General features: G+C 43.1%; 1 long non-coding RNA gene across 2 annotated transcripts; it reads right to left on the bottom strand.

Moving 5' to 3' along the window:
* Positions 1 to 152: 152 nt before the first annotated feature.
* On the bottom strand, positions 153 to 1,513 carry LOC110939079. 2 transcript variants are annotated; one of them, XR_002591946.2, is made up of 3 exons: positions 1,386 to 1,513; positions 870 to 923; positions 153 to 298 (listed from the first exon to the last, which is right to left on the bottom strand). It is a non-coding gene; the product is annotated as an uncharacterized LOC110939079 (long non-coding RNA). The 2 variants fall into 2 exon arrangements; XR_002591945.2 differs by having other exon boundaries at positions 1,379 to 1,505.
* Positions 1,514 to 14,605: the final 13,092 nt, after the last annotated feature.

Below are 14,605 nucleotides of genomic sequence, written 5' to 3'. Positions count from 1 at the left end.
TTAAAATACCACTTTAACGCTTAAAGAAATTTTTACAAAAATTGGGCATGACCCGTTTGTAAAACGGACATACCCCCTGTTTTTACATAACATACAACGTTTACCTACGACCCAATTTACATAAAACCATTCCAACAAAAGTGATGAGTTTTTAAATCTAAAACATTTCAACAAAGTCTAACAAAGTGGCAAAACATGGACCCAAAAGTATGCATATGAGTTGCGGAAGCGCTTGGTATTATAAGGCTTGAACATGTGCTCGTCCCATAACTCCAAATCGCCTATAGAGGTGCTTTACCTACATTAACATTCACAAATTTAATAAGTTAGTTATCTCATAGAAAATCATAACCTTTCGATTTAGCAATAACCACATAAAACATTCTTACTCTTAAGCATACAACAACCCAATAATTGGGTTAAGCATAACCACTCTCGTAGAGAGTTTGACATACGCATTCGACCCGTGTAATTGGGTTTAGCATAAACACTCTCGTAGAGAGCTAAGCATAAGCATTCGACCCATGAAATTGGGTTTAGCATAAACACTCTCGTAGAGAGCTAAGCATAAGCATTCGACCCATGAAATTGGGTTTAGCATAAACACTCTCGTAGAGAGCTAAGCATACACATTCAACCCATGAAATTGGGTTTAGCATAAACACTCTCGTAGAGAGCTAAGCATACACATTCAACCCATGAAATTGGGTTAGCATAACTCAACACTACTTTCATTAACATACCCAAATCCACAAGGGATTTGTCGCTTGCTTACTACATCGTCGATCTCGTTATATAAGAATAGCTTTTACAACGAAATTTTATATAAATAGGAAATATAATAAAGACCCGTATGACACGAAGCATACCTCGATCTTGTGCTCCTTCCGCTTGCTTAGTGCTTGTACCTTCTTCTTTCACGCCTACATTAGAACATTTGTTCACTTTATTTAGTTTGTGGCATCATTATACTATTTCCACATAAATTCTTCTTTTAGGCATTTCATCGAACACTTGGTAATATAAGGCACAAGGTACAAGTTTACTAAGCATGTCCCTACTAGCTCATCACAACACAAGAATCATCTTCCTCTAAATTCATATAATTTCCATTCTAAAATCAGTTTATCTAGCATTCGAGCATCACAACAATTTCACATATCAATTAACTCATGATCCTAATTCTCATGAATTTCCTATTAGTAACAAAATCTTTACAAAGTGGGTTTTTCACTACACTTTTTATAGAACATAATTTCAAGCATGATTCCTATTCTAAAAGCAATCTTAACTCAGATTCATTACATTGGTTACAAGGAATCGAGATTTGGTCTAACCCCTCATTCTAAAAATCATAAATTCAGAAAATCAAGCTTACCACTTACGAAATTGAGGTTAGTTATTCAGATTTATGGACTCATGCACTAGATTATCTTGAGAATTTAGATCCAATTGCTTGTTTTTGCTTGAGCTAGGGTTTCCCCCTTCTCTCTGCTTGTTCGATCGATCCCCCACCAACACCAGTGTGTTGGTTTTTGTTATATTATTATTGTTATTAAAATTTTGTCATAATCACAATTTTAGTCCCTAGGGTTATAAGTGTGGATAGTTATCACACTAATTTTCTTTCTAGTTAACAATTACCAAAATCTTTTGACTTGGTTAATTATTACAATTTATACACCTTTAATAAAACAAGTAAATGAATAGCATATTTTGGGGTGTTACACCTATGGAACATATAGTCGGATCATGTGATTAACGAATTCAAGGACTAACATGCAACCTATTTCTTATAAATCACGAATCAAACTAATCAAAGTTTTAAACTCGAGAATCACAATTTCAGTAACATCAATCATCATGTATAACATATGAACTATTGAATCATGCGATCATAAATCAATAACAAAATAGTTTCTTTGCAAGTGATAACATCGTGTAAAACTCATATTCCGAATTCATGATAAACCACATAATAATATACATCAATCCATCAACAACCAAATAAGAACAAAGTGCTAACCGGATGTGTGAAGTGTTTAACTAGATCAAGATGGAAGCCGTGATCCGAAAGGACTTCGATGGTGAAGGTGTTGCTGTCGGGTCCGAGAGAGAGAGAGAGAGAGAGAGAGCTCCTAGGGTTTGTGTGTGTTAAGTGTTTGCAAGTTATGAGAAACTAGTCCCCCTAAAGGTTCCTGTATACGTGCAAGGAGTGAGTGGGCCGAACCCTTACTTGGGTTGCCCTCTTGGTCTCGAGTTCAAGGATGTGTGGGCCGAATGGGTTCGTATAATCGGATTAAGGTTCAAACATTCACAAAACATAGCATTCACTTAATCAACAAAATTCACGTAATCACATAGAGTTCATACAGGTTAACACGTAATACAAGAGACGGTTCTAAAATACGAGTGGTCACATTATCCCCAACTTGAAAGAAATTTCGTCCCGAAATTTGGTACGTACTCACTGAGGTAGCTAGGTAAGTTGTATCGTTTACTGGTTTTCTTGGGGTGTCACATCCTCCCCCCGTTGATCTGGAATTTCGTCTCGAAATTCCGTGGTAGCTTCAGCCTCAGTAGTGGTTGTACTGTTCGCGAACAATTGGGGGTACTTTTCTTTTATTTGATCTTCTCGTTCCCAAGTGAACTCTGGGCCACGACGGGAGTTCCAACAAACTCGAACAAGAGGGATTCTTGTGTTCTTGAGGACCTTAACATCCCGGTCCGTGATTTCGACTGGTTCCTCAATGAAATGTAACTGTTCATCGATAGTGAGCTCCTTCAAAGGAACTATGAGGGTCTCATCTGACAGGCATTTCTTCAGATTCGACACGTGAAAGACGTTGTGAACTGCACCGAGTTCTGCTGGTAAGTTCAGCTTGTAGGCCACCTTGCCTATTCTCTCTATAATCTCGAATGGTCCGACAAACCGCGGATTGAGTTTACCCCTATTGCCAAAACGAAGCACACCCTTCCAGGGTGAGACTTTGAGTAGCACTCGATCCCCAACTTGGAACTCGAGTGGTTTCCTGCGCTTATCAGCGTAACTTTTCTGACGGTCACGAGCCGCCGCCATGCATTGCCGTATCTGTGCAATCCGTTCAGTAGCATCAACTACCATTTCTGGACCTGTGATTTGACTATCCCCCACCTCTGCCCAACAGAGAGGTGACCGGCATTTACGTCCGTACAATGCCTCGAATGGAGCGGCTTGGATGCTGGTATGGTAACTGTTATTGTATGAAAACTCCACTAAAGGGAGATGCTTTTCCCAGCTGTTGTCGAAATCAATCACACATGCTCGAAGCATGTCTTCTAGGGTTTGAATCGTGCGCTCAGACTGCCCATCCGTCTGAGGGTGATATGCTGTGCTCATGTCTAATCGAGAGCCAAAAGATTTGTGCATTGCTTGCCATAGTTCCGAAGTAAATCGTGCATCGCGATCCGAAATAATAGAGGTTGGCACCCCATGCCTTGAGACAACTTCCTTGAGATATACGTCAGCTAGAGTGGAGAACTTGTCTGTTTCCTTAATAGCCAGGAAGTGTGCAGACTTTGTGAGTCGATCCACGATCACCCAAATAGTATCGTTCCCACATTGGGATCTAGGCAGGCCAGTAACAAAGTCCATGGAAATTTCCTCCCATTTCCATTGTGGTATCTTGGGTTGCTGAAGTAGGCCTGATGGTTTATGGTATTCCGTCTTGACCCTCGCGCAGGTCAAACACTTGCCGACGTAAGTTGCTATGTGGGCCTTCATGCTAGGCCACCAATACGTGATATCGTGGTACATTTTATCCGAACCTGGATGTACCGAGTAGCGAGATTATGTGCTTCATCCATCACAAGTTCTCGTAAAACCGCTATAATGTGGGACCCAAATACGCCCCGTTACGTAATAGGCGTCGTCTTCCTTCTGTTCTAATCGTTTCCTTGAGCCACGTAAGGCTTCAGCCCTTACGTTTTCTAGTTTCAATGCTTCTACCTGAGCATCTCGTATCTGTGCAGGAAGATTAGACTGAATAGTAAGCTGTTGTGCTCGTACGCGTCTAGGTAGAGTGTCCTTTCGACTGAGAGCGTCAGCCACAACATTGGCTTTGCCTGGATGGTACTTGATGGCACATTCGTAGTCGTTCAGTAGTTCAACCCATCGACGTTGACGCATGTTCAATTCCTTCTGCTTGAAGATATGCTCGAGACTCCTGTGATCGGTGTAGATAGTGTACTTGGTACCGTACAGGTAGTGTCGCCATATCTTGAGCGCGAAAACAACAACTCCCTGCTCTAAATCGTGCGTCGTATAGTTTCGTTCGTGAACCTTAAGTTGGCGCGAAGCGTATGCAATAACTTTATCCCGTTGCATCAATACACAACTAAGCCCCTGTATCGATGCGTCACAATAGACCACAAAATCGTCCGTGCCCTCTGGCAATGAGAGGATAAGTGCACTGCAAAGTCTATCCTTCAAGTGTTGAAAAGCGGTTTCTTGAGTATTACCCCAACGGTAAGTGACACCCTTCTGTGTCAGTAGTGTAAGCGATTGAGCAATCTTTGAGAAATATTTAATGAATCGTCTGTAATAACCCGCCAAACCCAAGAATTGGCGTATTTCCGCTGGTGTACGTGGTGCAGGCCAGTTCCTGATCGAATCCACCTTGGATGGATCAACATGGATCCCATCCTTGTTTACCACATGGCCTAGAAAGTGGACTTCACGAAGCCAGAAGTCGCATTTTGAAAACTTGGCGTACAGTTGTTCCTTTCGAAGAAGTTCCAAAATAAGTCGTAGATGCTGCTCGTGTTCTTCCTGACTCTTGGAGTAGATCAGGATGTCGTCAATGAAAACAATCACAAACTTATCCAGGTAGGGTTTGCACACCCTGTTCATAAGATCCATAAAGACTACCGGTGCGTTTGTCAACCCGAATGGCATGACAAGAAACTCGTAGTGGCCGTAGCGAGTTCTGAATGTTGTTTTGGAGACGTCCTCATCCCGGACTCTCAGCTGATGGTAACCTGACCTCAGGTCTATCTTAGAGTTGTAGCTCGACCCTTGCAACTGGTCGAATAAATCATCAATACGTGGAAGAGGATAGCGGTTCTTCACTGTCACCTTGTTCAGTTCACGGTAGTCGATGCACATGCGGAAGGTACCGTCCTTCTTTTTCACAAATAAGACTGGAGCTCCCCAGGGCGAAGAGCTAGGTCGGATAAATCCCTTATCCAAGAGTTCCTTTAGCTGTGTAGAGAGTTCTTCCAACTCTGATGGAGCTAAGCGATACGGTCCACGTGCTATCGGTGCTGCTCCTAGTGCTAGCTCGATTTGAAATTCGACCTGGCGATGAGGCGGTAGACCAGGTAAATCTTCAGGGAACACCTGAGGAAAGTCGCGTACAACTGGAATATCTTCCAATTTCTTTTCTTTTGCTGATGCATCGGTAACAAGTGCCAGAATGGCAGTGTGGCCCTTACGCAAACACTTCTGAGCCTTTAGAAAGGAGATGATGCCAACCACTGCACCACTCTTGTCGCCTTGAACTTCGAGAGGTTCTTTACCAGAACGAGGAATACGAACGATCTTCTCTTTACATAAGATCTCTGCGCGCTATTGGGATAACCAATCCATTCCAGTGACAATGTCGAAACTACCCAGAGCTATGGGAACGAGATCGATAGAGAAAGTCTGACCAGCGAGGATGAGATTACAACCCTGAACTATGTGTGTGGCCTCTAGACTTTTACCGTTAGCTAACTCTACGACATGCTTGGTGTTTAGGGGAGTTGGTGTCCGTTTTAACATTTGGCTAACTTTTAGAGACATATAACTTGTATCCGCACCCGAATCAAACAATACAGTAACATAAAAGTCGTCGAGAAGAAACTTACCCATAACTACGTTGGGATCATTCCTTGCTTCTCCCTGCCCCAGCACAAATGCGCGTCCCCTAGCTTCATTGCCATTATTGTTTCCACCATTGTTGTTCCCATTGCCCTGATTGTTATTGTTGTTGCAATTCTGGTTCAACTGGGGGCAATCCCGCTTGAAGTGACCTTCAGCACCACACTGAAAGCATCCCCTGTTGCCTCGCTGTTGCTGCTGCTGCTGGTTTTGAGGAGCTGGTGGTTGTTGTTGGTTCTGGTTTGCAGGTCGTGAGCTCCTGCATTCTTTAGCTTCGTGCCCTATCTTGAGACATCTCTGACAGCGGCCCTTGCGGCACTGACCACTGTGGTGTCTATTACACCTGTTACACAGTGGGTGAATTCCCCGATATCCATCCTGCCCCTGACCACCAAAAGTTTGCTGACCCGGGCTCTGGTAATCACTATTCTTGCGCTGCTGTTGTGCTTGAGACTGAACGGTAGCTGAGCCCTTGCTGGAATCCCCATCCCATTTCCGCTTGTTGTCATTGGGAGTAGCGGGAGTAGCAGAAGTGGTAGCGGTAGTAGTTGCACTGATGCGCTTAGGCAGCTTGTTCTGTTCCACCGCCTGATCCGTGAGGCGATGAGCAAGACGCTGAATGTCTTGGATATTGTCGAGGTTAGCCGATGTCACATGGCTCTGAATTTCTGATGCTAGGCCCTTGAGGTATAACTCAATGCGCTTGATTGGAGGGTCCACCATGGTTGGACACAAGATGGCCAGTTCGTTCGACCGTTTCGTATAAGCTTCAATTTCCGACCCCGTCATTTTCGGATGATAGAGCTCCACTTCCAACTTGTGGATGTCATCACGTGTGCAGTATTCTCACTTGATCAGTTCCTTAAAATCGTTCCAAGGGGTGGTGTTAGCAGCTCCAGCCCTAGAATCTGAACTTGCGCGTTCCACCAGGTCAGCGCAATTCCTTCCAAAGTACTAGTGGCGTATTTCACCCTGCGAGCCTCAGGGCATTCACACATCTCAAATACCGACTCGAGCTTCTCAAACCAGTGGAGGAGTCCCACTGCTCCTTCAGTGCCACTAAACGTGCTTGGACGATAGTCCATAAAGTTCTTGAAAGTGCACACAGGCTGCTGTGCGTGTTGACCTATTGTGTATGAATAGGACAAAGTTAAACACAAGAGTTGGTCTAAAAAGCGTAGGATCTAAAGACCCTAGTGTGAGTTACAACTGCAGGGTATACCTCCGGCTTGGGCGACTGCAAGTGCCGCAGTAACTTGTTCGCTAATGAGAGCCGTCAACTGGGCTTGAGTCATGTTAATACGCCCAGACATGATCTTCATAGTAAAGGTAACATAAGTGAGAGAGAGGTTCGCAAAAAGTGCGATGACAGAAGAGAGTAAGCACACAAGTGTTCTCAAGCAATAGTGGTTATGTGTATCTAAGCATACCCTGAGCAAAGTTCTATGTAATCTAGCAAGTAGGTAATATAAACATAAACCATATTACCTAGGATGTTGAGTCTTGCACGTGGAGCGAAGCGTCGTTGTGGATCGTTGAGAGCATTGTTCTGGTTATAGTCTGGTTTTAATAAAAACGTTTCCCCTTATTAAAACCAAGTTCTCTATAACCAATGGCTCTGATACCAATCTGTCACACCCCCAAAATCCACACGCGGAGTACCACCGCATGGAGGCGTGACATGACCAGGATCAAGCCACCAATCATATTAAACGTATATGTAAATAGTAAATGTCATTCTTCAATACGAAAGGTGTTTTCAAAACCAAACATAAACAAGTGTGTAGCGGAAGCATTAATGTAAAAACCCAAACATAAGTGTTAAGTTGATATGTCATAAAAGTGTTTATCATAATATCCACAATCCGTGCCCACAACGACTGCGCCTCCCGTGCAAGCTCCATGAGTACCTAAGGTCCTGCAAGGCATGTAACAGAGAGTCAACAACTAGTTAAGCGAGTTCACAGTTGGTTATTCAGTGTTCGTGATAGTATAGTAATTCGTATGTTCGTTTAGTAATCCATGTATCGTATGCATTTGTATCGCAGCCCTCTAGGCATGTGTGCGAAGGTTAGTGGGAGTTTCCCAAGTATTCTAGACTAGGTATATTTGTATCGCAGTCCACCCGGCATGTGTGCGAAGTTTAGTGTATGGTTCGCAACCATTCTAGGCATGTGTGCGAAGATTAGTTCTATTATCGCAGCCATTCCCAGCGTGTGTGCGAAGAGAAGTATTAGTATCACTAGTCTAGCAGTATTTCTCAACAACCTTCCTCTCCCGAGGCCTAAAGTACGTAATCCCGATAATGTCTTAAGTACAAGAAATCTTCCAACCCATTCCCGACCCTGGGAATCCCATGCCTTGGTAAGAGTGTGAACTCACCTTGGTTTGCTCGGCAGATACACAGAAAAGTCAATCAAACTATATGGTGGTCAACCACGTCCTACCATGGTTACCATACAAGTTAGGTTCGTGTTCAAGTAGTGCACGTATAATCTACACGTATTGTACACAAGTAATGATCATAGCATACACGTCTAGCATGGCAGTTCAACAACAGTGCTAGTTCAACAGTACAAATCATGTAGCAAACAAAGTCCAAGTATGCGGCCCAAATGGTTGGGCTCGGAACAGTGTACAAGTCCAACAGTGTGCATGTGTTCGTGGTCTCGAGTCGAGACTAGAGATCTCGAGTCGAGACAGTGCAGTCTCGAGTAGTGCTGGCATCAAGGTCTCAAGTCGCAACCAAAGAGGTCCCGAGTCATGCATGTACTTGTCGAGACTAGGCGGTCTCGAGTCGCAACAGGACCCGCAACCATGGTCTCGGTTTGTGCTGGTTGTGTCGGTGTTGTGGTCTCGAGTCGAGACAGTGAGTTCTCGACTCGCAATCTGTGTCGAGACTAGGTGATGTAACAGACTTCCTGATTTGCAGCTCATGATTTCTGTAAAAATTGCTAACAGTTTTGGCAGTTTCACAATTCAGATCAAATCATAATTATTCAGCAATCATGCACATTCATATTACCATTATCATCATCAATTCAAGAACAACAATTCAATATCCTATGGAACATATAATCGGATCATGTGATTAACGAATTCAAGGACTAACATGCAACCTATTTCTTATAAATCACGAATCAAACTAATCAAAGTTTTAAACTCGAGAATCACAATTTCAGTAACATCAATCATCATGTATAACATATGAACTATTGAATCATGCGATTATAAATCAATAACAAAATAGTTTCTTTGCAAGTGACAACATCGTGTAAAACTCATATTCCGAATTCATGATAAACCACATAATAATATACATCAATCCATCAACAACCAAATAAGAACAAAGTGCTAACCGGTTGTGTGAAGTGTTTAACTAGATCAAGATGGAAGCCGTGATCCGAAAGGACTTTGATGGTGAAGGTGTTGCTGTCGGGTCCGAGAGAGAGAGAGAGCTCCTAGGGTTTGTGTGTGTTAAGTGTTTGCAAGTTATGAGAAACTAGTCCCCCTAAAGGTTCCTGTATGCGTGCAAGGAGTGAGTGGGCCGAACCCTTACTTGGGTTGCCCTCTTGGTCTCGAGTTCAAGGATGTGTGGGCCGAATGGGTTCGTGTAATCGGATTAAGGTTCAAACATTCACAAAACATAGCATTCACTTAATCAACAAAATTCACGTAATCACATAGAGTTCATACAGGTTAACACGTAATACAAGAGACGGTTCTAAAATACGAGTTGTCACACATATCCCTTATTTATATTACACAAGTATCAACACATAATAACATGCACGTCTTAACATTTGTTCATGCTATATAACAACTAAAACACGCATCATAATGTCATACAGTGGGCGGTTGAATTCCATACTATTCGTTTACCAGTCAATTCCAAATATGGGTTGATAATTATTACATTCCTCCTACTAGTATGAGTTCACATTAGTTCAAGACCCAGACGATTATACAAACAATAGTGTGTGAGGAGCCTAACAGAAAGTTCAGCCCTGGCCCAATAGCAGCCTCGACGAAGAACAATGTTCGTCCAAAAAGAAGCCCAGCCGACGAAATACCATATTTCGTCAAGAGAACCGGTCGACGAAATACCATATTTCGTCGAGGATCTTTCGTCGAAGCTTTGATCTTTCGTCGGGGGTTATCCTTCGTCGCCCCACTCATCAGATAGTCACAATCAATAACATAATGAATTCTCACAATACCAATCAAAACAGTTACAACTTTGATTATTATGAGTCTTGATCATTCAACATAATTCTAATGAATCATCATTCAATAGTTTATCACATGAATCCGAATTTAACCAGGCAGCCACTAATTCTTTCATAATCATCAGTTTCCTTTATCAAGAAATTAACTCCATAAACCCATCCAAATCCAAGATGATCTATTGGGCCAAGACACCACCGAATTATTAACAGTGTGCACCCTAGCTTACCAATTAACAATTATTAGAATCAAGTACACTAGTCATTCGATCTAACCAATTAATTATCATAATATGTTCATCACAACCGCACTACCATGCATTCCTAACCATTTACATCAGCCAAGGTTTCGAAAGAGATGAAAGGGGCTGTCGCCACCCATGTGCAGTAGGAAGGAAGTTAGGGTTTGCCAAAAAGAGTTGTACGTATACCTTCCTAGGTGCACATAATAATAATGGGGAAAGGTTGGGCTCGGTTTGGGCTTAACAAGCCTTGGGCCGAGACCCCTTTTTGGTGAAAAACCACCATTGGCGAAACACTAAGTTTCGTCATGCATGGCAACGACGAAGAACCTAGTATTTCGTCAAACATGGATATGATGTACTTCGTCGAGTTGGGTTTGATTTAGTTTAGAGGTATTAAAACATAAACTAGTCTTAAGTAGTTAATACACATACGACTTCAATTATTCAAGCACAAGATATAACGCAACCCGAATTATGAACACAGGATTGCAAATATTTAACATGCAAAGGAAAGACCTTGAAAACTCGGGTTGTCACATCATCCCCAACTTGAAAGAAATTTCGTCCCGAAATTTGATGAGTGCAATCCAAAAGCGACTAGGTGTCAGATCAGGCTGACCGTGGATTTTCCTCGGGTACCACATCATCCCCAACTTGAAAGGGAATTTCGTCCCGAAATTCCTCAATGATATCAGGAGTTGACTCAACCGTTCGAACAACTGGATCTTTGAGCTCCCTTTGATTATTACATTCCCACAAGGACTTCGGTCCACGTACTGAGTTCCAACAAACTCTTACGACCTGACTTTGGCTATTTCAACTAACCTTAACTTCTTGGTCCATGTTTTCGATAGATTCCCTGACAAATACAACTGATCAGTTAACCTTAGACTCTGGTAAAGGTATCACAAGTGTTTCATCGGACAAACATTGCCTTAGATTCGAGGCATAAATATCATCGCGAACGTTATCCAATTCGTCAGTTAACTCGAGTTTGTGAGCCATGTCACCGATTCGTTCTAGAAATCCGAATGTCCCAACGCATCGTAAACTAAGCTTGCCACGTTTTTTATATCGTACCGCACCCTCCCAGGGTGGGACTTTCGATTATGACACGTTCGCCTACAGCGAACCCCCAGTGTTTCCTTAGCTTATCAGCTTTCCTGACAGTCACGCGTTGCCGTCAAACAATTTTCGATCTAAGCAATCTTCAAGAGTTTCGAGCACAACCAAAGGTAAATATCCCTCAAATTTTACTAGAATGGTAACTGCCGCAGTAGAACTCAACCAGAGGTAAATATCCCTCAAATTTTACTAAAGTCCATCACACACGCGCTCGCAGCATGTCTTGAAGTGTCAGGATGGTTCGTTTACTCTGTCCGTCTGTCCTATGGTGAAAAGCAATAGATCAGTATAAATCAAAATCAGAGGTAATAGGAGTTGGCATTCCGTGCCTATATACTGCCTCTCTCAGAGGAATATTCACAAGCTATGAAGACTCGTTAGTTTCCTTGATTGCAAGAAAGTGTGCTGGTAACGTGAGACAATCAACGATCACCCAGGTGATATTGTCTCCGTTTCGAGTTGTAAGTAGTCTAGTGACAAAATCCATGGCAGTCTGTTCTCATTTTCGTATGGGTGTTTCTGGTTGTTGGCACAAAGCAGTAGGTTTCTGGTATTCCACCTTGACCTTCGCACAAGTCAAATATCGTTCATATACTCGGCTACGTGGGTCTTCATGCCTGGTCGCCAGTATTAACAGATTTATAAATCGTAGTATCCCCTATCAAGGCCCGGACGACTAGAACATCGAGGCAAGTGTGCTTTGCTCCACTCAAGTCCCCTACGGTTGCAGTATAATGGGAAAACACATGCGTTCCATGAAGTAGCGAATATCGTCCAACTTGCCAAAAGTTGCTCTTCCATGCCCCGCATGGACCCAACTTGAAATTCCTCTTCCTTTTATGCTTCGGTTAGAACAAGGCGAATCTGATCGGGTAGGATAGAGTCGATAGTTAGTTGCATGCTCATACATGTTTAGGTTCCATAGTCGTAACCGCTCGAGAGTTCCATCCAGTGATGTCATCACATGCTTAGCTCTTTCGAAACAAGGGTACACGGGAGGCCCTTGTGATCGGTCTAAGTAGTGCATTTGGTACCATCCAAGTAATGCCTCCCACTTAAATCCAAAGACCACGGTTTCCATCGCAGTTATGACTCATGCAATTCTCCTTCGTAAATCCACTACGTGCATCATCGTCTTCTCGTGTTGCATCGGCGTGTAACTGGGTCTCTGATTCGAACCATCATTGTATGCCACTAAATCACCTGTAACCTCGGGTAAAGACGATGCTCAGTGCATTGTAGTGTTGGGTTTCGAAAGCGAAAAAGACGTTCTCCTGTTTGTCTCCCACGAATACACAGCACCCTGCTGTGTTGAAGAGGTTAAAGCTGCGAAATCCTCGAAAATCCTGTAATGAATCTACGATAGTATCTAGGGAAACCAAGGAATTGTTGTATCCTCGAAGGAATCTTTGGTGCCGATCTGTTTCTAACAAAATGGATCTTAGCGAGATCCACGTGTATCCCCACTTCGTTGATTACATGACCAAGAAAGTGTACTTCTCGAATCCTGAAGTCACACTTTGGTAGACTTCGCGTAGAGTTGCTCCTCCCCTAGGAGCTCTAAAATAAGATACATATGCTGCCCATGATGTTCCGTTATCCTAGAAATGATTAAAACTTCATCAATAAGCACGATCGATTCATGTGGTCCACAAAGCTGCCGGTGTGTTGATTAACCCAAAGGTCATGGAATACAAAATTGCAATGGCCGCATTGCGTTTGATATGCCATTTTAGGAATATTCTCCCCTTGAACTTCCATCTGATGATAGTTCATCCGTTAGTCAATCCTCTAATGGGAGCTTGACCCCCCGCAACTGGTTGACGGGATGTCAATACATGGTCGTGGCGAACGGTTCTTGACTGTCGACTTGTTGAGTTCTCGATAATCAGTACACATACGAAAAGGCTTATCTCCACGGATATAGCTGGGGCTCCCCAAAGCGAAAAGCTAGGTCCGACAAACCTCCTGTTCAACAGTTCCTATAGTTGATTAGACAGCTCTTGCAACCCTCCTGGTGCAAGACGATGAGAGTACGAGTAATCTGGGCTGCCTCTGGTGTGAGATCAAACTAAGATTCTGCCTAACAGTAGTGGAAGTAAACCAGGAAGTTCCTCGAGTAGCACACCGAGAGGAATCACGAACAATTGGTGGATCGTTGATCCTCACCTCCTTAGCCTTAACGTCAGTAACAGTTGTTAACGTAGCGGGGTAATCCCTTCGTAGACACTTCTGGGCCTTCATGGCTGAAATGATGCTAACCCTTGCACCACTCTGATGCTTTAGAACAGATAACGGTTCTCCACCAGGGACAGGGATACGCAAAATTTTCTTCTCACAGGGTATATCTACACGATCTCTGGATAACCAACCCACACTAATTACTGCACCAAAACCATCAAGAATAGTAGAAGGAAGGTCGAAGTTGAACACTTGTCCCACAAGGTCGAGTTTGCATCCCAACGAACATATGAGGTTTCATTTCTCTTGCCATCAGTCGATTCCACAACAAATTCGGTTTTAAGGAGCATCAGGATTAAACAGAACAAAGACGAAGCGATTAACTACCAAGAACGTGTAGGCCACCATGTTGCTATATTCCTGGCGTCGCCTATGCCAGTCCTAATTACCCTTCCATGAGCTTCATTTCCCGTGTTGTTGTTCTTGTTACGAGAATTTCCAGTACTGTCGTCGTTCCCTTGATTGTTGTCGTCTTGATTTAACGACGGCCACTCCATGTCGTAGGAACCTTCATTTCCATATAGTTGGCTACCATTACAGGTACCTTGACGTTGCCGTGAGTGTTGCCTCTAATGTTGTTGCTTAAAACAGAGCCCTACAATCTCTCACCAACAGGGTCCCTCTTGTCACATTTCTGTGTCTCGTCCTAGGCGTTACTCATTGTTCTGGCAACTTCACATTTCATACCATAGCCCATGGTCATCGTTTATGTCCCGATTAACTCGTAAGAGTTGACTCCCATAAGTCGCTAACAATGGTTAAAGATTTGATTGGCGTCAAATTGCTGATGTTCGTTGTTGGTAATCAGGGTCGTCCAAATACTGAAGTCGGTAAAGTACTACACTCATCCTTTTATCCACCGATGC

This window comes from Helianthus annuus, chromosome 5, assembly GCF_002127325.2.
Source record: "Helianthus annuus cultivar XRQ/B chromosome 5, HanXRQr2.0-SUNRISE, whole genome shotgun sequence".
NCBI classification, from domain to species: domain Eukaryota; kingdom Viridiplantae; phylum Streptophyta; class Magnoliopsida; order Asterales; family Asteraceae; genus Helianthus; species Helianthus annuus.
Note: the sequence above shows the minus strand (reverse complement) of the source record. Positions and strands in the feature narration are given on the sequence as shown.